The 26,710-nt window shown below is 43.0% G+C and overlaps 1 long non-coding RNA gene across 1 annotated transcript; it reads right to left on the bottom strand.

The window, feature by feature from the left end:
• Positions 1-20,563: 20,563 nt before the first annotated feature.
• On the bottom strand, positions 20,564-25,866 carry LOC143988573 (uncharacterized). The gene is made up of 3 exons (XR_013276886.1): positions 25,718-25,866; positions 24,338-24,779; positions 20,564-21,135 (listed from the first exon to the last, which is right to left on the bottom strand). It is a non-coding gene; the product is annotated as an uncharacterized LOC143988573 (long non-coding RNA).
• Between the last annotated feature and the right edge of the window lie 844 nt (positions 25,867-26,710).

Here is a 26,710-nt window from a genome sequence, read left to right as displayed (position 1 = left end):
CTTCAGCGGCTTCCCTGGCTTCTCGTCCCTGCAAATCTGGTCACTGCTCCTCCCAGCCAGGGAGAGCTTCTCCACCTGGCCAATCAGGACCCGCTTCCTGTCCTGATTGGCCCGTAGGAGAAGCAGGCAGACAATAGTGAATGTTTCTTTGTTATTGTCACAAGTGGGTGGGCTCAAGGTGCAGCTCTCTGCACCCTGAGCCCACCCTTTTTAAAGCCAATTAGAGCCTCCAGCTCTAATCACGTGCTTCACAAAAAAAAACGTAGAACTCTATGCGCCTGATGCCTTGCATGGAGCTTAAGGGTCATGCGCATAGAGATTAGGGAGGCGGTGCCCCTATGACCTTATGGACGGCCTGCATTTGCGCAACACTGATAACTCTACCCCATATATGTTTTGTGAAAAGAAGCAGTAAAGCAAAACTGTTGTCTAGCACTGCAAAGTAGCAAGCTAGTCCCACATACATATAGTATTAAAAACTAAAATAAAACTATTTTTTTTTAAATGCTAACATGTTATGATAATATTATTATATTGAGTTGATTGTTGAGTTATATTGAGTTGAGTTTTTTACATAAATACAATAAAAATATTGCTATACTGATAAAACTATACTTTTCCTTAAACTAAAATGACTGAGGCTTAGCTCTGGGCTCTGACCCCTTTCCCCCAATTGCCACCCTCCCCCTTTTCCAGATGTCTTCAGGCTAGTCACCTGCTTTGCTTGCACTAACAGTATGTCCTCATTCTCCTGGATTTAATGACACTGTGCATCATGCAATGTGGAAGCCTGAGATTATCTAGTCGAAAAAATAAATTATTAAAGGAGGCATTGTGTATTGCAGTCTGAGCTATGTGTTTTTTTTATTTTACTAAATCAGGGGCATCTGTGAAAAATCGCCTGGAGTTGGACTTTAAATTAAGTCTGTTGATGAAATTGATCTTTAAAAATAAAGGGGTCTCTACAAACAAGAGTGCTCACCTCTGCTGCTGATCTCTGCAGTAGTGAAAAGAAAGTACCAGCTGAAGATCCTGCAAGAATCTGACATTTCTAGGAGTATTGGGTTCTTGGTTTCCCACTGCATTCCCTAGATACATCCAAAGACACCTACATCACTTACCACTATCTTGTGTCATAATGCATGGGCCAACAGGAGGAACCACCACAGCACATAGCAGGAAACCAAAAAAAAGGACACTCACACAGGATCTTCACCGGATACTTTCTTGCCAGCATGGAGATGTGAGTACTCCCTGACCTGATTGCTGGGAGCCCTTTATTCTGAAGATTGATTTTTAGTGACAAAGTCACTTTAATTGCAACTACTGTAATAAACACAGCACATGCCCCTCTTACAATTGTTCAGATCACACCAACATGAAGGTTTATGAGACTATCAAAAATAATATTTTTTATATCTTTTTTGAAATTACCAATTGGATTTTACTGGTTTGCTTAAAAATCATAACTAACAGCTAAATGTGGCAATATAAAATGCCTCTGTGAGCAGTCATATAAATATGGTGCACCTCACCTGTTCACATAGACAGCTGTCAGACTTGAAAGGTTTACGTTGCATAACAATGAAATCTAAAATAGCATCACATTCATGCTCCCTTCATACCTTTCTGGCATTTAAATCAAAACCTGCCATTTAAGGATATTTAACCATTTGCAGTCTTGTTCCCTTTTGCTTATGTTGCTTTTTTTTTTATAAGAATGGCTACTTATTTTAATATTTTTTATTATTTTTTATTTATTTAAATAATATTATTTTAATATTATTATTTAATAATATATAATTACTCATTATTTCTTGCTGATTTCTGTAACATAATGTGAGTTTGAATTTTTTTGTTTCTCACAACTGATACACCTTTATGTCTCACGTACACAACAGGATGGATTTATAAGACCCTAATTATCCAAAACTCCTGCATATTCTATTCTCTTGAACATATGTCCCTGTTCTATGCCTAGCATGTAAAGGAATCATTTGTTAAGCTTACAGCTGAATTTCACAGGAATGTTCTATGAATGATGATAGACTGCAGTGCAGATTACACATTTGCTGATTTGCTGTTTACAAGCGGACGTGCTGTCATTAGTTGCAAAGTTTATCAGCGACAATGCAAAGTGATCATTTTAGTCTAGGCACAGCCAGAAAACAATAACATTCGCTAAATACAATACAGTATATTGACAAGAATATAGACGCTTAAGAAATGATTTGTACCATGAAGGAAAGGGTAGCAGCTGTATACATATAAGATAGATAAATGAATAGCACTCACAGACAGTAGGATCCGATGGCTATTAAGCAGTAAATGATTAAGTCAAAGCAGAACTCCAAGTGGATATTTAAAAAAAATGCATTTTATGCAGTTGTGTATTCCTCAAGAAAAATTATTGTATGTATTTTTACATGCCACTATTATATATGCCTGAATCTGTGTTCATATCAGCTATCTGCTATCCCCAGAACAACAACAGCGCTCAGACAGGGAGAGGGAGGGTCCACATAAATCACTAATCAGACTCTGCTACATGCACATGCACCGACTGGGAACACGCTCACAGGAGGAGGCTGCAAAGCAAGCTTAGCTGCTTATTTATTTGTGTGTTGTTGTACTATACTGCCTAGTAGCAGATTTCAAGTAGAAAGGTAGGCACCAGGGGCAGCCTGTCCATTAAGGGTGCACAGGCGCCGCCCCCTCTATCCACGTCACCCCCTATATGGTTAATGGATGGTTAATGATATGCGTGAATTTATCCACGGCCGCCTCGTCCACCTCCTATTCATGCATCTGGTCCCTTCTAGGATGCCGGGCACATGAATTACAGTGGCGAGAGTGTTTTTTGAAGCACCCGATTAGAGCTATAGGCTTAAAAATAGGGTGTACTCGGAGTGAAGAGCATTGCGCTCGGAGCCCACCCAGGTGTGTTAGAAAAGAAAATGAATATTCGCTTTTCTAACACTGAATCGCCTTTCCGCCAATCAGGAAGCGTGGGTCTGATATCCATTTCCTGATTAGCTGAAAGGTCAGGCGATCCTGTTGGACTCCTAGGAGGAGGGGAATGCACGGCAGAAGGCACCATGATCCACACCACAGGAGGATGAAGAAAGCCACCAGACACGCTGCCCACCTGCTTCCTAGATGGGGTAAGTGCAGGGCTTTCATGACCCGTCTGTCCCGGCTGACCTTCAGGGGCGGTTGTCCCTGCCATGTCGACCGACCAGGGCCAGCCGCCCCCCCAAAGAAAAAAAACACCAGCCATCACAGGTAGGCACCACTGCATACCTTTACCTAAAAAGCTAAGTTCAACTTTATTCACCTTTTTTTATTCCAGCTCCCCTATGTACCAATATAGAATTAATGTACTTATTTAGCAAAAATAAAACAGCTTTCCATTAATTCTACACACGCTTACATTACTGTCTTCATGGATGTTAAAAAGCTGCTCCATTACTTCTGCCTTACTTCTGAACAGACTTTAGGTCATGACACAGGAAGAAGTTGACCAGCTGATCTCATTGGCACACACCCTGCATCTACCCTCAGCTGGTCAACTACTCCCTGTGTCATGACCTAAAGTCTGTTCAGGAAGTAAAGCAGAAGTAATGGAGCAGTCTTTTTTAAATATGTATGAAGAGAATGAGGTAAGCGTGGGTAGAATAAATGGAAAGCTGTTTTATTTTTGCAAAAGGAGTACATTAATGCTATATTGGTACACAGGGGAGCTGGAATTGTGAAAAAAGGTGAACTTAGCCTTTAACAGAGAAAGTAGTGTAACCTTTCTGGGTGTACTGCTTGGCAGAGGTGCAGTGATCGCATAACTGGCTGAACAAAGTTTTAAATCATTTGCAGATAACATAATTTACATATGTCTATTTTGCATGTGTAGTAGCTGTATGTTTTGGCCTGTGTAGACAACACTTTTCAGTAGTGTGTGGTTAGAATGACCTGAAGTCCCCAGTTTCTTGGGACAGTCCCATTTTAAGGAGGCTGTCCCCAGTTAGAAAGTGACTTTAGCTAAATGTGGAGTCCCCAACATCAGAGGTGTAGGTAGTGCCAGGAAGCGAAAGCTTCTTCTATGAGATGGGTGGAGTATGATGGCCAAGCAGGGCATACAGGGGGGTGTCAAGAAAGACGTTCTGGCCACCCAGCTGTTTTCGGAAGACCTACCTGCAGAATCCCTAGCAGAAGAACCAACCGGTGCATACAGATGCTCGTTAATGCAAATGGGTGCACGCGGGTGTGCGCTAATGCAAATGGGCGCACGCAGGTGCGCGGTAACACTAACAAGCAAGTGGTTGCGCACGAATGCTTTAGCTGTAAAGGAAGTTGAATGTTGGAGTGTAGGCAAACCAGAAGACCCAGGACTGATTCAGTGAGTGGCAAAGGATGGAATACTCATTGGTAGGGATGAGCCGAACACCCCCCGGTTCGGTTCGCACCAGAACTTTCGAACGGACCCCAAATTCGTATGAAATTTAGAACCCCATTGAAGTCTATGGGACTCGAACGTTCGAAATTAAAAGTGCTAATTTTAATGGCTAATATGCAAGATACTGTCCTAAAAAGGGTTTGGGGACCTGGCTCCTGCCCCAGGGGACATGGGTCAATGCCTAAATGTTTTTAAAAATGGCCGTTTTGGCAGGAGCACTGATTTTAATGACAATTAAAGTGAAAAAAAAGTGAAATATTCCTTTAAATATGGTGCCTGGGTGGTGTCTGTAGTATGCCTGTGAAGTGCCACGTGTTTCCCGTGTTTAGAACAGTCCCTGCACAAAATGACATTAAACGGAAATAACATCATTTAAAACTGCTTGCGGTTTTAATGTTATATCTGGTTCCTGCAATATGGTTGAAAATCATTGAGAACAATGGCATGGGTAGCCCTCCCTGCCCATTACCAGCCCCTTTGGGTCTTGTACGCATATTAAGGGGAACCCAGTGCCCATATTAAAAAAAGGAAATGCGTGTGGCCCCCAGGCCCTATATACTCAGAACAGCAGTATACAGGCGGTGCAAACAAGACAGGGACTGTGTAGGTTTGTTGTGTTAAGTTGAATCTGTTTGTAATTTTCAACTGGTACATTTTTAAAGTGTAGCTCCAGTCAAAAAAAACTATTTTTAAGCTTTTTGGAAAACATAGGGAAGGGTTATCACCCCTGTATAATTTGTTTTGTCGTCCATCTTTTTTCATCTCACTTGCTGTTGTCTCCTTCCGTTTGCAAGTAGGAGATGTTTGTAAGTTGGATGTTTGAAAGTTGGGGCCTGCCCTATATGCTCTGCAGAAATGGCGGAACAAGGTGTTGGTTTTGCCACAACATTGTAAGCCCTGAAAGTGACTCTTGGTGGGCGCTGGAGCGCCCTGCTGTGAACGATTATATCAAGAATTGTAATTACATGCCATTGTTGAACAGTGGTAGAAAAATTGACCTTTGGTGGTTGTGGTGCTGGTGCCACAACACTATAAGTCCTCACAGTTACTCTGGGTGGGCACAGGAACGGGCCCTCCTGTGAAATATTATATCAAGAATTGTAATTACATGTCCCTGTTAAACAGGGGCAGAAAAATTGGGCCTTAAGCACTGGTGCTGGTGCCACAACACTGCAACCTCTCCCATATACTCTAGTTTTATTGCAGGAATTAGCCCTGCTGCAAAGCATTGCATCAAAAATTGTACTTAAACGCCCCTGTTAAACAGGGGCAGAAAAATTGGGCCTTAGACACTGGTGCTGGTGCCACCACACTGCAACCTCTCCCATATACTCTAGTTTTATTGCAGGAATTAGCCCTGCTGCAAAGCATTGCATCAAAAATTGTACTTAAACGCCCCTGTTAAACAGGGGCAGAAAAATTGGACCTTAGGCACTGGTGCTGGTGCCACCACACTGCAACCTCTCCCATATACTCAGGGGCAGAAAAATTGGGCTGATGGCATCACCCAGAACCAGAAATGTTCTTCCAACATATCAGCGGAGGAGGAAGAGGATTGACAATCAACATAACAGGACAGTCACTCAGCGTCAGCATAGGCAGTCTTGAAGGGATGTGATATTTCCAAAAAAATTATTCGGTTACATCAGCTTCAGGTGCTTGGTAGCTGTGGGTTATCCAAGACTGATTCATCTTGATGAAGGTCAGTCGATCAACTGATTCGGTGGACAGGCACACCCTGTGATCGGTAACAAAGCCACCAGCAGCACTGAAGGTGCGTTCCGAAAGAACGCTGGATGCAGGACTCAATTGCATACTGTGCAAGCTCTGGCCAGTGATCCATCCTCAAGACCCAGTAAGCCAGAGGATTTTCGGTGGGAAAGGTGTCCAAGTCTGACCTTGCCCCTAGGTATTCCTGCACCATGTAAATCAGACGCTGGCGATGGTTGCTGGAATCGATCATACCTTGGGGCTGCGGGCTAAAAAATTGTCTGAAAGCATCAGTCAGACGGCCACCTTCTCCACCGCTCCTTCTGACCAATGCCTCAGCAACATGTTGTCCAGGACCAGGAGTTTGTAACCTCCCAGTCTCTGGGAACGCGTTGCACAGACCTTTCTGCAAGGCCTCCCGGAGATGTCTCATCCTCTGCTCCCTCTGCGATGGCAAGATAAATCATCCCTACAAGACTGCTGCTGCTGATGCTGAGTGCCAGCCTCCACCTCCATGCTGACACAATCATCCTCCTCCTCCTTTTCCTCCTCCTCATCCTCTTCCCATGTGATGGGTGGCACAGCAGGAACACTGTCTGGATAAAGGGGGCCTTGAGAGGCAAGGAAGTCCTCCTCTTCCTGCCTCTGTTCTGCTTCAAGTGCCCTGTCCATTATTCCACGCAGCGTATGCTCCAAGAGGTGGACAAGAGGTACAGTGTCACTGATGCATGCACTGTCACTGCTCACCATCCTTGTGGCCTCCTCAAACGGTGACAGGACAGTGCATGCATTCCTGATCATGCCCCACTGGCGTGGTGAGAAAAAACCAAGCTCCCCTGACCCTGTCCTGGTGCCGTAGTCGCACAGGTACTCATTGATGGCCCTCTGCTGCGTGTGCAGCCACTGCAGCATGGCCAACGTTGAGTTCCACCTGGTGGGCATGTCACATATAAGGCGGTTCTTGGGCAGGTTCAACTCCTTTTGGAGCTCAGCCAGCCGAGCACAGGCATTAAATGATCGGCGGAAATGCACACAGACTTTCCTGGCCTGCTTCAGGACATCCTGTAAGCCGGGGTACCTGCCCAAGAACCGCTGCACCACCAGGTTAAGGACTTGAGCTACACAGGGCACATGGGTCAGTTGTCCCTGTCGAAGGGCGGAGAGGAGGTTGGTGCCATTGTCGCAAACCACCATTCCTGGCTTAAGCTGGCGTGGCGTCAACCACCTCTCGGCCTGCCCCTGCAGAGCTGACAAAACATCCGCCCCAGTGTGGCTCCTTTCCCCCAAACAAACCAGCGCAAGCACGGCATGGCATCGTTTTGCCTGTGTACTTGCATAGCCCCTGGAACGCCTACGGAGCACCGCTGGTTCTGAGGACAGAGCACTGGAAGAGGCCATGGAGGAAGAAGAAGAGGAGGGGGTGGAGGAGAGAGGTGTGTCACAACCAATAGTAGCATTTTGGAGGCGTGGTGGTGGAACAACCTCCAACACTACTGCACCTTGTCCTGCATCCTTCCCAGCTGCCAGAAGAATGACCCAATGGGCCGTGAAAGACAGGTAACGTCCCTGTCCATGCCTGCTGGACCATGAGTCAGCGGTAATATGCACCTTACCGCTGACCGCCCTGTCCAGCGAGGCAAGGACATTGCCTTCCACATGCCGGTAGAGAGCCGGAATCGCCTTCCGTGAGAAAAAGTGGCGTTTGTGGACCTGTCACTGAGGAACCGCACATTGTACAAACTCACGGAAGGGGGCCAGAGATAAAGGGGTATACTGTAATGGAGTCACACAACACCCACTAAGCCCTGCAGATGGCTCTATTAGAGAACAGTAATAAAGGGTAGATATAGGTGTATATTGTGCTGGAGGCACACAACACCCACTTACTCCTGTAGATGCCTTTATTATAGAACACCAGAGATAAAGGGGTATACTGTAATTGAGTCACACAACACCCACTAAGCCCTGCAGATGACTCTATTAGAGAACAGCAATAAAGGGTAGATACAGGTGTATATTGTGCTGGAGGCACAAAACACCCACTAACTCCTGCAGATGCCTTTATTATAGAACACCAGAGATAAAGGGGTATATACAGATGTATACTGTGCTGTGCTGGAGGCACACACAACTTCCAATAACTCCTGCAGATGGTTAGTGGGCTCAAATAGAGAAGAGCTATGTAGGTGAATATAGCGGTGTGTACTGGGTACAGAGCACGCAGACAGCACGCACAAGCTCCTAACACTACTGACTGCAAGCTCTATTATAAAAGATAGATCACTAGCTATATAGGTGAGGTGAATATAGCGGTGTATACTGCGGTCAGGGCACGCAGACAACAACCACTACAGAAGAGCAAGATCGAAAATCGGCCGATAACGATCGGTGTATACTGTGTTGAAGGTACACAGAACACCCACTAACTGCTTCAGACGCCAACACACTACACAAGGCCGCCACTCTGGCGGCCTTATATAGTGTGGGGCGTGTACTACACAGCCTGAGCTATGATTGGCTCTCCTCGCTGCTGGCGCTGTGATTGGCCAAGCATGCGGGGTCACAGTGCATGCTTGGCCAATCATGAGCCAGCAATGCACTGCGATGACGCAGTGCATTGTGGGCCGTGAGCGCCACACGAATTTGGCGCGAACGGCCCATAACGTTCAGAATTCCCCAAAGGGGCGAACAGCCGATGTTCGAGTCGAACGTATGTTCGACTCGAACACGAAGCTCATCCCTACTCATTGGTCTCTGTACAGCTGTAGGAGAGGTACAGTGCCTTGAAAAAGTATCAATGCCCCTTAAAATTTTACACATTTTGTCATGTTATAACTAAATATGTGTATGTATTTTATTCTATGGGGTAGACCAAAACAAAGTGGCACATAATTGTGAAGTGGAAAGAAAATGATAGATGGTTTTCAAATTATTTAAAAAATAAATATGTGAAAAGTGTGGCGTGCATTTGTATTCAGCCCCCTGATTCAATATTTTGTAGAACCACCTTTCGCTGCAATTAAAGCTGAAAGTATTTTTGGGTATGTCTCTACCAGCTTTTCACATCTAGGAGAATGACATTTTTGCCCATTCTTCTTTACAAAATAGCTCAAACCCTGTTAGATTGGATGGAGAGCATCTGTGATAAGCAATTTTCAACTCTTGTCAAAGATTCTCAACTGGATTTTCGGTCTGGACTTTGACTGGACCATTCTAACACAATAAAAAGAGGTTGTAAACTAAGTAAAGAATACAGAGGTTAACAAAGGGCTCCAACACACTGTGGCATAGGTACAAAAATGTATTGATAGAAACAAGGCATATTAGCCAAAACCATATAGAAAACCTTCACCATACCCTAGTATAACAATCATGACAATGTTGTCAAGAAAGGATTAAAAAACAACCCGGGCTTTTCAAGCATATAACTAATCACACCAATGGCTAGCAATAATGACCAGTAGATAGGAATAGTCCTTGCATAAGGAAATACTCAACTTCAATAAACTGGATTGATAGAAGTGACACCAAAGAAGGGACAATAAAAGGGAGTCGAAAAGGTCAGGATTTGAGGGTATGAGCAGATATGAAGAATTTCTTCTATGTTAGCAATAGTGAAGAGACAATATCAGATGAACCGAGGATATACAGAGATGTAAGTACTGCAGACTTTCTAATCACGAACCTTTCAGCAGATGATCTGAATATTGCAGGGGACGTGTGTAAAGGGAACAGAAAACATCTGAATCGTCAAGCTGTCACAAGTGAGTAGTAGATAAACTTTTACTGTCTGTGTTCCTGCAGTCAGATCTCCGTAGGGATATTGCAATGTCCGTGTCTCTCTGTGTCACTCAGAGCGGCTGCTGCTCAGTATTCCACGTAGTGCGGATCAGCTTCAGTAAGACAAATACGATGCAGGAGCTGAAAGCCGCCTGTCACTCCAAACATATACTGTTCAAAACCCCTTGTGATGCTAGTCAGCTCAAATGGAGCAGGTGTGGTGCAGAAGCTGTAACCGCATGTGTATGGGAGAGATACCGGGTCACATGACACAGTGACATCACAGGGACCATTGTAACACATGCATAAGGTTTGATCTAAACCATTTCATTGTAGCTCTGGCTGTATGTTTAGGGTCATTTCCTGCTGCAAGGTGAACCTCTGTCCCAGTCTCAAGTCTTTTACAGACTCTAACAGGTTTTCTTCTAAGATTGTTCTGTATTTGGCTCCATCCTTCTTCCCATCAATTCTGACCAGCTTCCCTGTCCCTGCTAAAGAAAATCAACCCTACAACCTGCTGTCACCACCATGTTTCACGATGAGGATATTCAGGGTATATTCAGGTGATGTGCTGTGTTAGTTTTCCACCACACATAGCACCAAAAAGTTAATTTTTAGTCTCACTTGACCGGAGCACCTTCTTCCACATGATTGCTGTGTCTCCCACATAGCTTCTCTCAAACTGCAAACGGGACTTCTTCTGACGTTCTTTCAGCAATGACTTTCTTCTTGCCACTCTTCCATAAAGACCATATTTGTGGAGTGCACGACTAATAGTTGTCCTGTGGACAGATTCTCCCACCTGAGCTGTGGATCTCTGCAGCTCCTCCGGAGTTACCATTGGCCTCCTGGCTGCTTCTCTGATCAATGCTCTCTTTGCCTGACCTGTCAGATTAGATGGACGGCCATATCTTGGTATGTTTGCAGTTGTGACAAACTCTTTCCATTTTCGGATTCAACAGTGTTCCATGAGATGTTCAAAGCTTGGAATATTTTTTTATGACCTAACCCTGCTTTAAACTTCTCCACAACGTTATCCCTGACCTGTCTGGTGTGTTCCTTAGCCTTTATGATGCTGTTTGTTCACTAAGGTTCTCTAACAAACCTCTGAGGGCTTCGCAGAACAGCGGTCTTTATACTGAGATTAAATTACACACAGGAGGACTCTATTTACTGATTAGGTGACTTCTGAAGGCAATTGGTTCAACTAGATTTTAGTTAGGGGTATCAGAGTAAAGGGGGCTGAATACAAATGCACGCCACACTTTTCACATATTTATTTGTAAAAAAAATTGAAAACCATTTTATCATTTTCCTTCCACTTTACAATTTTTTGCCACTTTGTATTGGTCTATCGCATAAAAGCCCAATAAAATACATTTACGTTTTTGGTTGTGACATAACAAAATGTCAAAAATTTCAAGGGGTATGAATAATTTTTTCAAGGTACTGTATGTGTGCTGGTAACTGGATATCTAAAAGGATTTATTATATGACAGAGACCCCTGGGCTTGATAGGATGGATGTCAGGGGGGCTGGTTCGATCGCTGCCTGTTCCCTGCACTACGGACTATAATTGTTATCCCAACTACTCTTCTCTCTCATATATTTACATTACTACCAGCCACTGTACTGGTGGTGAGTAACTATCCTTGTGATAGTTTCACTTCAATCTTCTGTACCTCTCAGCACTATTATTGTAATTTGTACATGCCTTCTGATAGTTACAATACTCTCCCATCTTCTGTATTTGCTACTTACCCCTGCACCCCGTTTGTTACTTACTCCTGACCCCTGCACTTTGTATATTTTGCACGCCTGACCATTTCACCCTGTGAGTTACACATTTCTGACATCCGCACTCTGTGTATTACATTTTGCTGACCTCTCCATTCTGTACATTATTTATTCCTGACCACTGCACTCTGCACATTATGCACTTCTGAGTCCTAACCTCGGCACCCTGTGCCTTATGCTTTCCTGACCTGTGCACTCTGTACATTATTTTCTCCTGACCCTGCACTCTGTGCATTGTGCACTCTTCACTTCTGCAGTCTGTGCAGTACACACTCCTGACAGGAAGAAAGGCTGGACGAAGATGGAAGCCCTGTTGGCAGTGACAGGGCACAGCTGGAGGGTTTTCTATAGTCCACTGGCAGTGACAGGGCACAGCTGGAGGGCTTTCTTTTTCAGATAAGTCTCTCATAAAGTGCTAGTATGCAATGCATACTAGCACATTATGCCATTACCTTACAAGGAAAAGTTATTTTCTTTTTTTAAGCTTTACTACCACTTTAATATTGGTAAAATATAACTCAAGGCTAATTTTTTTGGGGGGGGGGTTTGAATAGAGTGGAGAGGGTTTAGAACACCTGTCAGGTCTTTAATGCTGTCTGCGCCCCTGTTATGGAGACACACCCTCTCTATTTTGGCTTTGTATTGTTATTACCAAAAGTAAAAGAAAATACCAAATTTTGAGTTGTCCCCAAAACAGTAATAGAGGGGAAACTTCAAATTGGGACACTAGTTCTGGTGACCCTAGTGACAACCAGGAATTATCTCACTTTGGAAGGATTTCCTCTCACTTTTTGTTTTGGTTATCAGGGGAGGAAGTAAAGGGAAATCTCCACCATGGGACAAAGATGACAAAGGAACCTGAAAGGGGTTACAACCATCCCTTATTCTATACAAAAGATCCTTCTTTTTTCTACAGGGTAAAACAACAAATAGCAATACCTGCAGAAAACAAGAAGCAATATGCGTAGCTTTTCATATCTTGAAATGCCACCATAATGCTTCCCCTCAGCCATCACAAGTGTTCTAATGGCTGGATAAGAAGAATACCTGTAGTAACAGTGGAAGGAACCACTGTGTATGATAGGGGTAGCAGGAATTCCCACACTTGATTTTTTTTAATACTTGTGGTAGCTGGGGAACAGGAGTGAGGCAATATTCAAAAACACAGACTGCTCAAAAGGTAAGTATAGAGTCTTTTATTTTTTGTAGGTATTACTATTTGTTCTAAAAACTTTAACCAAAACTAGCAATTGAAATGAAGTCTAGGTTTGGAAAATTTGCAATTAAGACCATCCACAGTGCATTCCAATGCAGAGTCCCTGTGAGTTGTCAGGCTTGATTAAATGTTAGAATGCTGTAATTCATTTTAACCAAATTTCACACAGCTCCTCAGGTGTGGATTGAGTAGATCTGCCTTCTGGAATTATTTGATGCCATTTCTCTCTCTCTGGATAAGCCCTGGTTCACATTGATGCTACTTTGAAAGTGAAGTAGCGCGATTTCAAAAGTAGCAAGGTCAGCACTAGGGATGGGCCGAACACACCCCCTACCCCCCATTCGGTTCGCACCAGAACATGCAAACAGGCAAAAAATGTGTTCGAACACATGAACACCATTACAAACATAAAAATCAAAAGTGCTAATTTTAAAGGCTTATATGCATAGCATTGTCATAAAAAGTGTTTAGGGACGTATCAATGCAAAAAAATTTTTAAAAACAGCCATTTTTTCAGGAGCAGTGATTTTAATAATGCTTAAAGTGAAACAATAAAAGTGTATTATTCCTTTAATTTTTTTACCTGGGGGGGTGTCTATAGTATGCCTTTAAACTGACGCATGTTTCCCATGTTTAGAACAGTCTGATGGCAAAATTACATTTCTAAAGGAAAAAAGTTATTTAAAACTACTCGCGGCTATAATTAATTGTCGGTCCAGCAATAAACATAACAGTTCATTGATAAAAACGACATGGGATTTCCCCACTGGGGAACCCCGAACCCAATTTTTTTTTTAAATGGTGTGGGGGTCCCCCTCAAGATCCATACAAGACCTGAAGTCTGGTATGGATTTTAAGGGGAACTCAGCGTCAAAATAAAAAAAATCCATACCAGACCCTTATCCGAGCACGCAACCAGGCAGGTATGAATATTAAAGGGAAAACTTGAACCAAAATTAGAAAAACAATTGCGTGGGGGTCCCCTAAAATCCATACCAGGCTCTCAAATGTTGAGGGTATGTGGCCTGGTACAGTTCTGGAGGGGGGTGCACTCTCATCCCCCCTCTTTTCCTGCGGCCTGCCAGGTTGCGTGCTTGGATAAGGGTCTGGTAAGGATTTTGGGGAGGACCCCCACACCATTTTTTTTTAATTTAGCGCAGGGTTCCCCTTAATTTTCGTATCAGACCCGAAGGGCCTGGTATGGATTTTAGGGGGACCCCCACGCAATTTGTTTTTACATTTTGGTTCGGGGTTCCTCTTAATATTCATATCAGACCCAAAGGGCCTGGTAATGGACTGAGGGGGGTATTCCATGCTCTTTTTTTAATGAGTTTTATCTATATTGCCGAGATCCGACAATTCATTACAGTTGCGATCAGTTTTAAATGACAATTTTTTCTTTAGAAATGTCATTTTGCTGTGGTACTGTTCTAAACACGGGAAAAATGTGACACTTTACAGGCAGACTAAGGAGACCCCCCAGGCACGATATTTAAAGGAATAAATATAAAAATATAAAATTATTTTTATTGTTTCACTTTAAGCATTAAACAAAAAACAGCCATTTAAAAAAAAATTGCATTAATACATGTCCCCTGGGGCAGGATCCAGGTCTCTCAACACTTTTTATGGCAATAACTTGCATATAAGCCTTTAACCACTTGCCGACCAGCGCACGACGATGTACGTCGACAGAATGGCGCGGGCAGGCAAATGGGCGTACATGTACGTCCCTTTAAATTTGCTGCCCTGCCATCGGGAGCGCGCCGCCGGCGGCGCGCTCCCGCGCTGGTCGGTACCTCCGTGAGTCCGGTCGTGGGACCCGCGGACTCGATCGCCACGGCCATCCCCGCGATCGTCTCACGGAGCGGCCGAATGAAGAAATGCCATTGTAAACAACATTTCTCCATTCTGCCTAGCAACTAGTGACGCTGATCTCTGCTCCATGTGATTGGAGCAGAGATCAGTGTTCACTAAATGAAAGCCCAACCCCTCCACAGTTAGTAACACACCCCTAGGAACACTTAACCTCTACACTGCCACCCACTGGTTAACCCCCTCACTGCCAGTGTCATTTACACAGGAATCACTGCATTTATATAGCAGTGATTATTGTATAAATGACAATGGTCCCAAAAATGTGTCAAAAATGTCCGATGGGTCCCCCACAATGTCGCAGTCACAATAAAAATCGCTGATCGCCGCCATTACTAGTAAAAAAAAAAAAAAATTATTAATAAAAATGCTATAAAACTATCCCTATTTTGTAAACGCTATAACTTTTGCGCAAACCAATCAATAATCGCTTATTGCGATTTTTTTACCAAAAATATGTAGAAGAATACGTATCGGCCTAAACTGAGGGAAAAAAATGTTTTTTTATATATTTTTGGGGGATATTTATTATAACAAAAAGTAAAAAATAATGCGTTTTTTTCAAAATTGTCGCTCTATTTTTGTTTATAGCGCAAAAAATAAAAACCGCAGGGGTGATCAAACCACCAAAAGAAAGCTCTATTTGTGGGAAAAAAAGGACGTCAATTTTGTTTGGAAGCCACGTCGCACGACCGCGCAATTGTCAGTTAAAGCGACGCAGTGCCGAATCGCAAAAAGTGGTCTGGTCTTTGACCAGCAAATTGGTCCGGTCTGAAAGTGGTTAAAATTAGCACTTTTGATTATTCATGTTCGTTTCCCAAAGACTTTAATGGTGTTCGTGTGTTCTGCCAAATTTTTGCCTGTTTGCATGTTCTGCTGCGAACCGAACAGGAGGGTGTTCAGCTCGTCCCTAGTCACCAGAACCAGTGCCCTCACTGGAAGATCACCCATCTATTACTATTTTGGTGTCAACTGAAAATTTTGGATTTTCTTTTACTTTCACTTTCAGTGTTATTGGTAAACAGGACAAACAGACAGAGTAAATCATTGCACACTGGCTTAAAAATCGCTGCTTCTGCAGGAGTTTTGTGTTTTGCCTGTAGAAGCAGCTCAATGTTACCCTATGTGTCCATGTACATTAGAATGATTAGAGGCATATTTTGAGCTCAGCATTTAGAGGCAAGGAAAAAACCCTTCTGGTTTGCGTTCTGATTGGAGCTTTCTGGCAGAAAAAATATTAAACTCTCCTAAACTCGCCTAAACTGTGTACAGAAATGCTCTTTATGAGTGTTCTTTTCTGCCAAGGGAGCTGGCATTTTTTTTAAGCCCAGTGTCCATGGAGCAGGTGTCTTTACTCCTGCCAGGTATTCTAATCCCCCTCCACTCCATTCAAAACAGAAAAAAAAGAAATGTTGTCTATAATTCTAATTTAAAATGCAGTTATCAAATTTTACAGGTGGATACATAGGAAATAATGCAGATGTAGAAGCGGCCAACTAGAATATAATAGATTTATGATCAAGTGGGACAGTCATAACCATCTTTTTGGTGGTTTTATCTCTGGAAGCTTTAGAGTTTATTTGATTATTAGAGCCATTATGTTAGGGATTCTAGTTACAATGTAACTCTGGTACTGCCAAAATCTACAAATTTGCAGTAAATCACATAAGCAGAAGAACACAGCAAAAGAACTCAGTCCAGAAGTCAGCTTTATCCTTGCGGAGTATTTTCATTTTTAAGACAACTATTCTGATGCCACAAATTCAGACTAAACACGGCCTTCTGAGCTTCTGATTGTTATGTAGTATCTCACATTAAAATATATGCATTCTACTGTTGATCTCATGTTATCTCTACAAAGACCAGACAACCATTTACAACAGCTAGAATGAATTATTTAAAGTATAACTTAGGCCGCGTACACACGGGCGGATTGTCTGCCCAACTAAGTTCGGCAGACAATCCGACAGACAGTCCGTTCAAAATTTGCATGAACGGACTTGACCACACACGATGAGCAGAAAAACGACGTCCTATACACTGCAATGCAACCTTCGGCCGTGTAAACCCTTTCTGAGCATGCGCCATACTTAGTCCATCCAACTTGCCTACACACGAGCGGACTGTCCGCTGAAACCAAGTTTGGACGGACAAAACCAAGTTTGAACGGACTGTCTTACGGAAATTCCGTAAGACTTTGTTCGTCAGACTGTCCGCTAAAAAAGTCCGCTGAAGCCCACACACGAGCGGATTGTCCGCTGAAACACTGTTCAGCGGACTAAGTTGGACAGACAATCCGCCCGTGTGTACGCGGCCTAAAAGACAAAGACAAAATAGTTACTATTGAGTTTGTCCATAGAAACACAGAAAAAAATTTGCTTAAATTCCAGAATGCAAAGCTCCCCAGAATATAAAGAAAAACCTTTGATTGGTTGCTATAAGTAACATCATACAGTTTTATAACAAATTAGACCAGGTCTATTGATAACAGGATTTTTTTTTATATTTATTGTATTTATTCTTGTGAAATACAGGGAAATGTTGCAAGAAAATTTCCCTGAGAGCAGATTAGACTTGGCAATGTCAAAGAATTTCTCATGGTTATGTAAAAACATGGTCAAAATTATTATAACTGTACAAAGCCAGACCAGCCCATAATCATGCACATGTAGAACATCTGTACCTCTGCTAAGCAAAGAGTCTGTGAAATAATCCTATACATCTCATCTGCTGCCAAAAACCCTCTTAACAGAGAAATTACTTAAAATACTCAGTACCCTATAACATATGGCAAATATAACCACATGTAAGTTCATACACAAATGGTCAAACAATCCAAAATAAATGTATACTTCCTAAGAGAAAATAAAATATTCAATTCTCAAGTGATTGCAACATTCCTAATAAGGCAGAACAGGAGTCTACTAAATACAGTATAACCAACTGATCCTGAAAGCAAAGAAAAGTTAAGGCTTCAGTTTACAATAATGCTGTATAAATCAATAATAAAATGATGTAGTTAAGTAATTTTTAGCACATTTAAGAACCCAGGACTCAAACACGATGGTTTGGGAAGGCAGGAATACATAGCTAAGGTACAGTTTTGTGGTGATGAATTTTCTATTGCCAAAATCTTGTTTTTTCCAAATGTTTTATCAGGTACATTAGTGCATTGCACCAATAATATTTAATTTCTTGTAGCCATATGGTTTTCTGGAAATACAACATGCTATACTGCTGTAATCACGGGCAAATTGTGATCCCCCATGACTTTGCTGTCTTCTGGAAATCAACAGTAGAACAAAAAATAATTAAAGCCTAATTAGCTAGAGAAATATATATATATCTATATACAGTATATATATATATATACCGTATATACTCGAGTATAGGCCGACCCGAATATAAGCCGAGGCCCCCAATTTACCCCCAAAAAACTGGAAAACTTATTGACTCGTGTATAAGCCGAGGGTGAGACATGGCTGTCCATCCCTGTGTGTCCGTCCATCCCTGTGTGTGTGTCCGTCCATCCATCCCTGTGTGTGTGTGTGTGTGTGTGTGTGTATCCATCCATCCATCCATCCATCCCTGTGTGTGTGTGTGTGTGTGTGTGTGTGTGTGTGTGTGTGTGTGTGTGTGTGTGTGTGTGTGTGTGTGTGTGTGTGTGTGTGTGTCCGTGCAGCCTTGTGTGTGTGTCCAGCCTACCTGTGTCCCAAGCCTCCGTCCCGAGCCGCCGTCGTCCCGAGCCTCCTCCGTCCCGTGCCTCCTCCGTCCCGTGCCGTGCCGATGGATCGCCGCTCCAGGATCGCCGCTCTTCTCGGCGGCCATTCTACAATTCAAAAGCCGCGCCTCCGCCTCCGCCTGTGATAGGCGGAACACTCAATTTCCCAGCAGCCTGTGTTCCGCCTATCACGGACATCCTCTCATACTCGTCCGTAGTATGAGAATGAGCGGATGTCCGTGATAGGCGGAACACTGACTGCTGGGAAATTCAGTGTTCCGCCTATCACAGGCGGAGGCGGAGAAGGAGGCGCGGCTTTTGAATTTTAATGTCCGCCGTCTGTCTGCTCGATACGCTGATCGAGCAGTCAGACAGCGGTGACTCGAGTATAAGCCGAGGGGGCACTTTCAGCCTCAAAAAAGAGGCTGAAAATCTCGGCTTATACTCGAGTATATACGGTATATATATATATATATATATATATATATATATATATGGTTTCTGTGTAGCTAACAGCAAAACTCAACTGTGAATTTGCACTTATTTTTTATTAGCTACAGGGAGCTTTGTAACTCCTCTTCTGATTTTGCATTTCATTTTTTAGATTACCCGTGGAGAGTTTTGTGGCTCCTCTTATTGCCGAGTATACACGACCGGTTTTTCCATCAGAATAAACTCTGGCTGTTTTTCCAACGGAGTTCCACTGAAACGGTCTTGCCTACACAAGATCACACCAAAGTCTAGAACATGGTGAGGTACAATACGTACGACGGGACTAGAAAAAGGAAGTCCAATAGCCAGTAGCCAATAGCTGCCCATGCGTCGTGTTTGGTCCGTCGGAACAGCATACAGACCAAAGGTTTTCCCGATAGGAATTGATTCCATCTGAAAGTTTTAAAACATGTTCTATTTCTAGTCTCTCAGAATTTTCATAAAAAAAGGTCAGATGAGGCCCACGCACAATTGTAATATCCGATGAAAAGATTCCGTCTGACTTTTTCTGCCGGAAAGTCTGAATGTGTGTACACGGCATTACACTCCCCTTCTCAGTTCTGTTGCTTTATTTCCCACATCTTGGGATGGCCAGCAGGGATGAGCTTTATGTTCGAGTCGAACTCATGCAAATTCGAAAGCTGCGGGACACCCTTTAAAAGTCTATGGGAGAAATCAAAAGTGACAATTTTAAAGGCTTATATGCATTGTATTGTCAAAAAAAGTTTTAAAAACTGCAGTTTTTTCGGGAGCAGTGATTTTAATAATGCTTAAAGTGAAACAATAAAAGTGTAAAATTTCCTTTAATGTTTCCCGTGTTTAGAACAGTCTGACAGCAAAATTAAATTTCTAAAGGAAAAAAGTAATTTAAAACGAATCGCGGCTACAATGAATTGTCGGTCCGCAATACACATAAAAGTTCATTAATAAAAACGCCATGGGGATTTCCCCACAGGGGAACCCCCGAATCAAAATTAAAACAAAAATGGCATGGGGTCCCCCTAAATTCCATACCATGCCCTTCAGGTCTGGTATGGGTATTAAGGGGAAAACCCGCACAAAAATTTTAAAAATAATGGCGTGGAGTCCCCCCAAAAACCATACTAGACACTTATCCGAGCACGCAACCTGGCAGGCCACAGGAAAAGAGGGGGGACAAGAGAGCACCCCCCCTCCTGAACTGTACCAGGCCACATGCCCTCAACATTGGGAGTGTGCTTTGGGGTAGCCCCAAAGCACCTTGTTGCCATGTTGGTGGGGAGAAGGGCCTTTATCCCCACAACCCTTGCCATGTGGTTGTGGGGGTCTGCGGGCGGGGGGCTTATCGGAATCTGGAAGCCCCCTTTAACAAGGGGATCCCCAGATCCCAGCCCCCCGTGTAAAATGGTAATGGGGTACAAATGTACCCCTACCATTTCACAAAAAAAGTGACAAAAAGGTTAAAAATCACAAGAGACGGTTTTTGACAAGTCCTTTATTAATTTCTTTTTCAGATACGAAATGTAAAGGAATATTACACTTTTATTGTTTCACTTAAGCATTATTAAAATCCCTGCTCCCGAAAAAACAGCTGTTTTTCTAACTTTTTTTTTGCATTGATACATGTCCCCTGGGGCAGGACCCAGGTCCCCAAACACTTTTATGACAATACCATGCATATAAGCCTTTAAAATTAGCACTTTTGATTATGCCTGTTCGCATGTTCTGGTGCGAACCGGACGAGGGGCTGTTCGACTCATCACTAGTGGCCAGACAAAGCACAAATGAGAGATAAAATGAATATCATAAAATGTGTTTCTTAGTGTAGAAATAACTAGCTTCCATGAGCAAAAACACATTAATAGAAAGGCCCTAACAGGGTATATCAAAAGAGATATCATACAATGGCAGCTCCTCTTCATGTAAGCTGTAGTCAAATGATCATTCTGGTTACATGATCATTTATATTGTGTCTTATCCAAAAATTATCTTTTGCTTAAATATCCAAATCTTACAGAAGAAGCCATATCAATAAATATTTTGCCAGATCAGTGAAAGTTCAGCCATTTGAACCTATGCCCAAGTCATCTGGTAGCCACATTCTTTGGCAATGCTCTGTAAAGAAAAACCACAACATTCAGTTGGAATGATCCAGTATTTATTATTCAAAATATTGTATATGTTGTTATTGTGTTGGTCCTCATATACTACAGTGGTAGGGAGGTAATTAGGAAGACAATTCCCTCACTTTTGAGATATTACTTCTCTTTTTATGGGATATGAAAAGAAAGGAAATCTCCCCAAGGCACAAAAAAATTACAAAAAAAACCTCACAGAGATAGTAACCCTAACCTACTCTAATTTATGTCTGAAAGAGGGAGTCCACCTGAAAAAAAAATTATTAAAAGCCAGCAGCTACAAATATTACAGCTGCTGACTTTTAATAAATGAACACTTACCTTTCTTGGAGTCCAGCGATGTTGGCAGCCAAGGTCGAGCAATTGCTCGGCTCTCGGCTGCTTCCGGCGCCATTCTCGTTGAGGGAATTAGGAAGTGAAGCATTGCTTCACTTCCCGGTGCCCTACTGCGCATGTGCGAGCCACGCAGCGCAATGGGAATGGTCCGCGCTGTCTCTGAGACCCGTGTGTGTCCCAGCAGACAGCGCGCCGGGACAGAAAGAGGCAACGACTCCCGTGGGAGTCTATGCCTGGAAGTGGGTGCAAATACCTGTCTTAGACAGGTATCTGCACCCCCCTGAAAGGTGCCAACTGTGGCACCGGAGGAGTGGAGGGTTCTGATGAGTGGAAGTTCCACTTTAGCTTTAGCTTTTAAGTATGGCCAGAATACAGACTGAAACATAAAATATATAGTAAGACAGAGAGAATGTAAGTAATAGTGAATATTTATCAAGCTTCCAACTAGAATAGGGCGCTCTATAAAGAGATTACTTCTCAATGGTTGTTATGTTATACATCATCTTTCTTCTTTGTGCTACCCTCTAGAATAAACCCACAATTTTTAACATCTCAATGAAACCAACCAGCATGTAACTGTGAATGGTATAAAACAGTGGTCATCAACCCTGTCCTCAGGGCCCACTAACAGGCCAGGTTTTATGTATTACCTTGGGGAGATGCAGACTATACGACAATCACTGAGCAGCAAATTATATCACCTGTGAGGTATTTCAGTTATCTTGCAAACCTGGCCTGTTGGTGGGCCCTGAGGACAGGGTTGAGGACCACTGGTATAAAACATACTCATTCTTTATAGAGCCATATCGTGGACTTAGGAGTTAGGCATTCAGCAAACCTATGCACAGTTAACTCTCTATCAAACTTCAAGATGAATTTGCCAAATGGTTACACAGAGAGTAGCTTTACCTTGAACTTTACTAAACAACTGCAGAGCAGGAGTAACAATGCAAACAGGGTATAAATGGCAAAATGTTCTGTGTACGGTACATAACAATGTTAAACCAATAATGAAGCTGTATAAACAGTAGATCAAAAGAGTAATCCATGGAATTCACTAAGGTTCCTTCATAATGTCTCTGGTCTATCTATGCCACCTGCAGAGGGAGTATGGCAGTTCTCCATATAGAAAACTGCTGCAGATACCTCCCAGATGTGACCTTGTCATGGGGGAAGTGAGCAGACAGTTCAAATCCCTCTCTCAGCCTATTCAGTCGTTACACTACTTAAATAAAGCCTGCAGGGTTAACACCCTCCCACTCTGAGCGAGTGGAGAGCAGGGACAGACAGAGAGCTTGCTATGAGAAAGGCTCTGGCCAAAACATGTTAGCGTTTTAGATGTCGCACTGCTGTTAGTGCTCAATAAAGATTAAAGAAGAAGCAATCGAGTTGCCGGAATTTTTTAATGTTTATGGGAGACAACAAACCTGAGCACCGGTATTCAGATCATCATTCTACAATCATGCGGTAGAGCTTGGGTGAGTTTTTGTCAGACAGAGAGATTGTAGCATGCAGCTCCAGCCACAGAAGAACAGAGAACTGGTCACTGCTAATTAACAAGCTCCTTTTGTTATTTAGGAGCAGCCTAAACTCGAAAGCCTCGTAGGGGCTGCTAAGTTATGTGGTTCACCTGAAATCCTGCCCAGCCCGGCGTTCACTCCTCAGTCACTCTCAGGCAGAAAACAGTACATGTGCTTGTTTTTGTTATTTTATTGAGGGAATTCAACTTGGATGAGTATGGGAAATATGGGATGCCCATTAGAATTATAGCAAAATTGCTAGGGACAACTATGTACACTCTTTGTACACTCCTTCAAACTCCTCCTTCACAACTCTTGCTTGCAACTATTGTCTCTCTAGGAGCAGCTATCACATGGTTAAGCCTGACACTGGCTCAGCCTGACACTGGCTCAGCCAGGCCTTGGGAATTTCCCTTTGCAGGCAGGGACTGCAAGTCCCTATAGTGTAGCAGAAAATATGTAAGTCTTGTTAGTGCTAGCTGTCCTTCTGGTGGACTACTGCTCCCAGTCAGTACTCTTCAGGCTCTGCCAGCCCTCCTGGCTGCAGCTACCCAACTTCACTGCCCTTGACATTGGAATTCTCTCTACTGTCTCTACACCCAGCTCTGACTGTTTCCTCTCAGTCCTCTCTGACATGCCTCTCCAGTCCTCCCGACTGCACATGTCACAAGCCCTCCTGGCTGAGACCGGTGGTTCCCTCCTGAAGACTTGTCCAGCAGCACTAGCTCCTGCTGCCCTCTCTTACTCCCCCTGTGCCTCCTGTTCAGATCCTTCATGCTTTCTTGAAGGTCTCCATCCTGCACCTGAGTTCCAGGTCCAAGGTCACCCTGCCCAGAGTGGGAGCTCCCTCAAAAGCCCCGACAGCCTAGTACTCCATCCTCAGTTCTTCCACCCGACAACTCCTCCCCAGCTGGGCTGACCCTGGGTATTTGAAGGAGGCCTGCCCCCTGCCAATCCTAGTTGGGGATTGGTCAGGGCTCCCTGAGACACCTCAGACAGCTCCACCTCTATTCCCCTCCTCTTCTTCAAGAATCCTCCAGAAGGAAGAGGGTGGTGACAATAGAGTGATGCTGTCTGTGAGTTACAGCTGCTGCTCTGAGCCACTCCCAGCCCACACAGATCAAACAGGCTTAGCTTCTAGCTAGGCCTCCCTTAATTTACCTGTACTAAAAATCCTCACTTCTAGCACCTACCTAGGTAAAGGGTGCTACATAAAGATACTAGGTAAAACACAGTCCCTATAAAGCACTGTAGCCATAGATACTAGAGAATAATCACTACTTCTATAAACAATATAGTACATACACAGCTATTTGAGCTTACCCTCTGCATCAGCGTCCCTCACAAAGAGTTCAAAGTAGAACTGCAGACACCAGCAAACAGCTGGGTGGATCTCATCTAGTAATACCGATGAACAGCTTGAGAGATCTCTGGGCTGGTAACACAGGTTAAGAGCTGGAGAGGTCCCAGGGCTGATACCAAAGAGAGAGTGCTGAAGACCCAGTGCCGCTCAACTTGAAGTCGTTACTCTGGTAGAAATTGATGCAATGCTCTGTTCAATGGCTGAGTCTTCCAGAAAGAGTTGTGTGCTATCAAACTCCAGGCTGGCTGGCTGCAGGCCCGTTACTAATGATGGAGGACCACTAATAGCAGATTGCATGGATAACCTACTCTGGCTCATTCGATGCAGTCTCTTTTAACTGCTGAAGGAGGGTAGTAGATAAAGGTATACAGTATCTTCTGGGCATGTCCAGGAGTCCAGGAGCTTGAGAGAGATAAGGGGATTGTGGGAAAAGGAGTTAAAGAAGCCAGCACCTTCAACACAGCATGGAATGTAACTGGGTATTTTACTATATAACTTCTACAGACAAATGCATTGTACACACGGTCGTACATTCCGACGGAAAATGTCTGATCGGACCACGTTGTCGGATAATCCGACTGTGTGTGGGCTTCATCGGACTGTTTCCGTCTGAATATCTGACAGACAAAGTTTTAGAGCTGGATATAAAACTTTCCAAAAACATGATTCGATCGGACTTTGTCCGATTGTGTGTAGAGAATTCAGATTGGACAAAGTGCCACGCATGCTCAGATCAAATTCCTAGACCAAAACTATTGGCTACTAGCCTGAACGTAGTCCCATCGTAACAAAATAACGTCATCACGTTCTGAACGATCGGATTTTCCGACAACTTTGTCCATCTGTGTGTATGCAACACAAGTTTTGGACAAAATCCGTCGGACAAAAACTGATTTTGTTGTCGGAATGTCCGACCGTGTGTACAAGGGCTAAGACAGACATGTGGCAAGATTTTTAAAAGTAATCGTCAAACAGTGCAGTAAAAAATCTTTTTAAAAAGTATATCAGCAATCATTACAATAGTTGTTTTTATTTTATTTTTTTTATTTTTTATAGTATAACAATATAGGCATAAGAATAAAGTTCTGTGACTTTTTCAGCATATGATGTGCATAGGCAGAGCTGCAGTTGAAGGACACAGACATCGAGTGCTGAACCCACCTGTGTCAATATTTAAGTTTGGGTTCCTCTTGAAATCAGAGGAGGTAAACAAGTACAAAACTTCTGTTTGATAATCAGCTTTCAAATATGTGAACTTTTGAGGAAAAGGAAATGAGGTAACTAAAACAGATGTGATTTCTGAGCTTGATGTGTGGTGAAGGATAGAGTTGGAAACTTACTCTCAGAATCACCTCTCATGTATGATAGTGTCAGATCCTACAGACCTTCCATTAAATCAGTTATGGATATGCTGTAGACTGGTCCCAAGGCTGGCACATTCTACCCTTGTGATATGATTATTCTAATATCCTAAGATAGAAAAAGTAAAAAAAATGAAAAAGTGTCTGTGCTTAAACCCAAACAACGTTCATTGTTATAATATTTGAGCATTTGATCTACAGGATATATACATATATTGTGAGGCTTTTCCCGGTCATGTGTTTACCTCCGTCCACTTCCGGACTCCAGGCGGTGGAATGCACGCCAACCAAGCGCAAGTGAGATGGCTGTTGCACAAACCTACCTAGTGTATAATGCTATGTAGTTTTACTTTAGTGCCGAGGCAAGGCACCATCTAAAATAAGAGGCCATTTGGCTGTTCTGTTTTTAACTTTACATTTTAATAGACGGAATTACACTATGGGCCTATCCTTTTTCATCTTTTTCTGTCCAACTACGAGGAAGAGTGTTCCCCAGGCTTGTCCTATTGACTCCGGCATCTTAAACCACACCAAGTTTCACCTGACCTGTCTTTTTAATTAAAAGGGTCATGGTGATTACCTTTACCCATCGGGTGTGTTTATCCATAAATCGTCCCCATGGTGATGGTTGTAAAGATCTGAATCACTTTTTTTTGTGATACTACAGATTCGAATTGCTGCTTATAGTTTAGATTATATTCACTTTGATGATTGTATACGCACTTTGATGATTTATAAGCACTTTATTACTATTGTTGATTGCACAGCACTATTGCACTTTATGTTTATGCTATTTAACCACTTGCTTACTGGGCACTTAAACCCCCCTCAGTCCCAGACCAATTTTCAGCTTTCAGCGCTGATGCACTTTGAATGACAATTGCGCGGGCATACAACACTGTACCCAAATGAAATTTTTATCATTTTTTTCCCACAAATAGAGCTTTCTTTTGGTGGTATTTAATTACAGCT

This window comes from Lithobates pipiens, unplaced genomic scaffold (genome assembly GCF_037356315.1).
Source record: "Lithobates pipiens isolate NorthernLeopardFrog02 unplaced genomic scaffold, aLitPip1_a1.2 Scaffold_18, whole genome shotgun sequence".
Classification (NCBI taxonomy): Eukaryota; Metazoa; Chordata; class Amphibia; order Anura; family Ranidae; genus Lithobates; species Lithobates pipiens.
The sequence above is the reverse complement of the archived record's forward strand: the minus strand, read 5'-3'. Positions and strand labels throughout refer to the sequence as shown.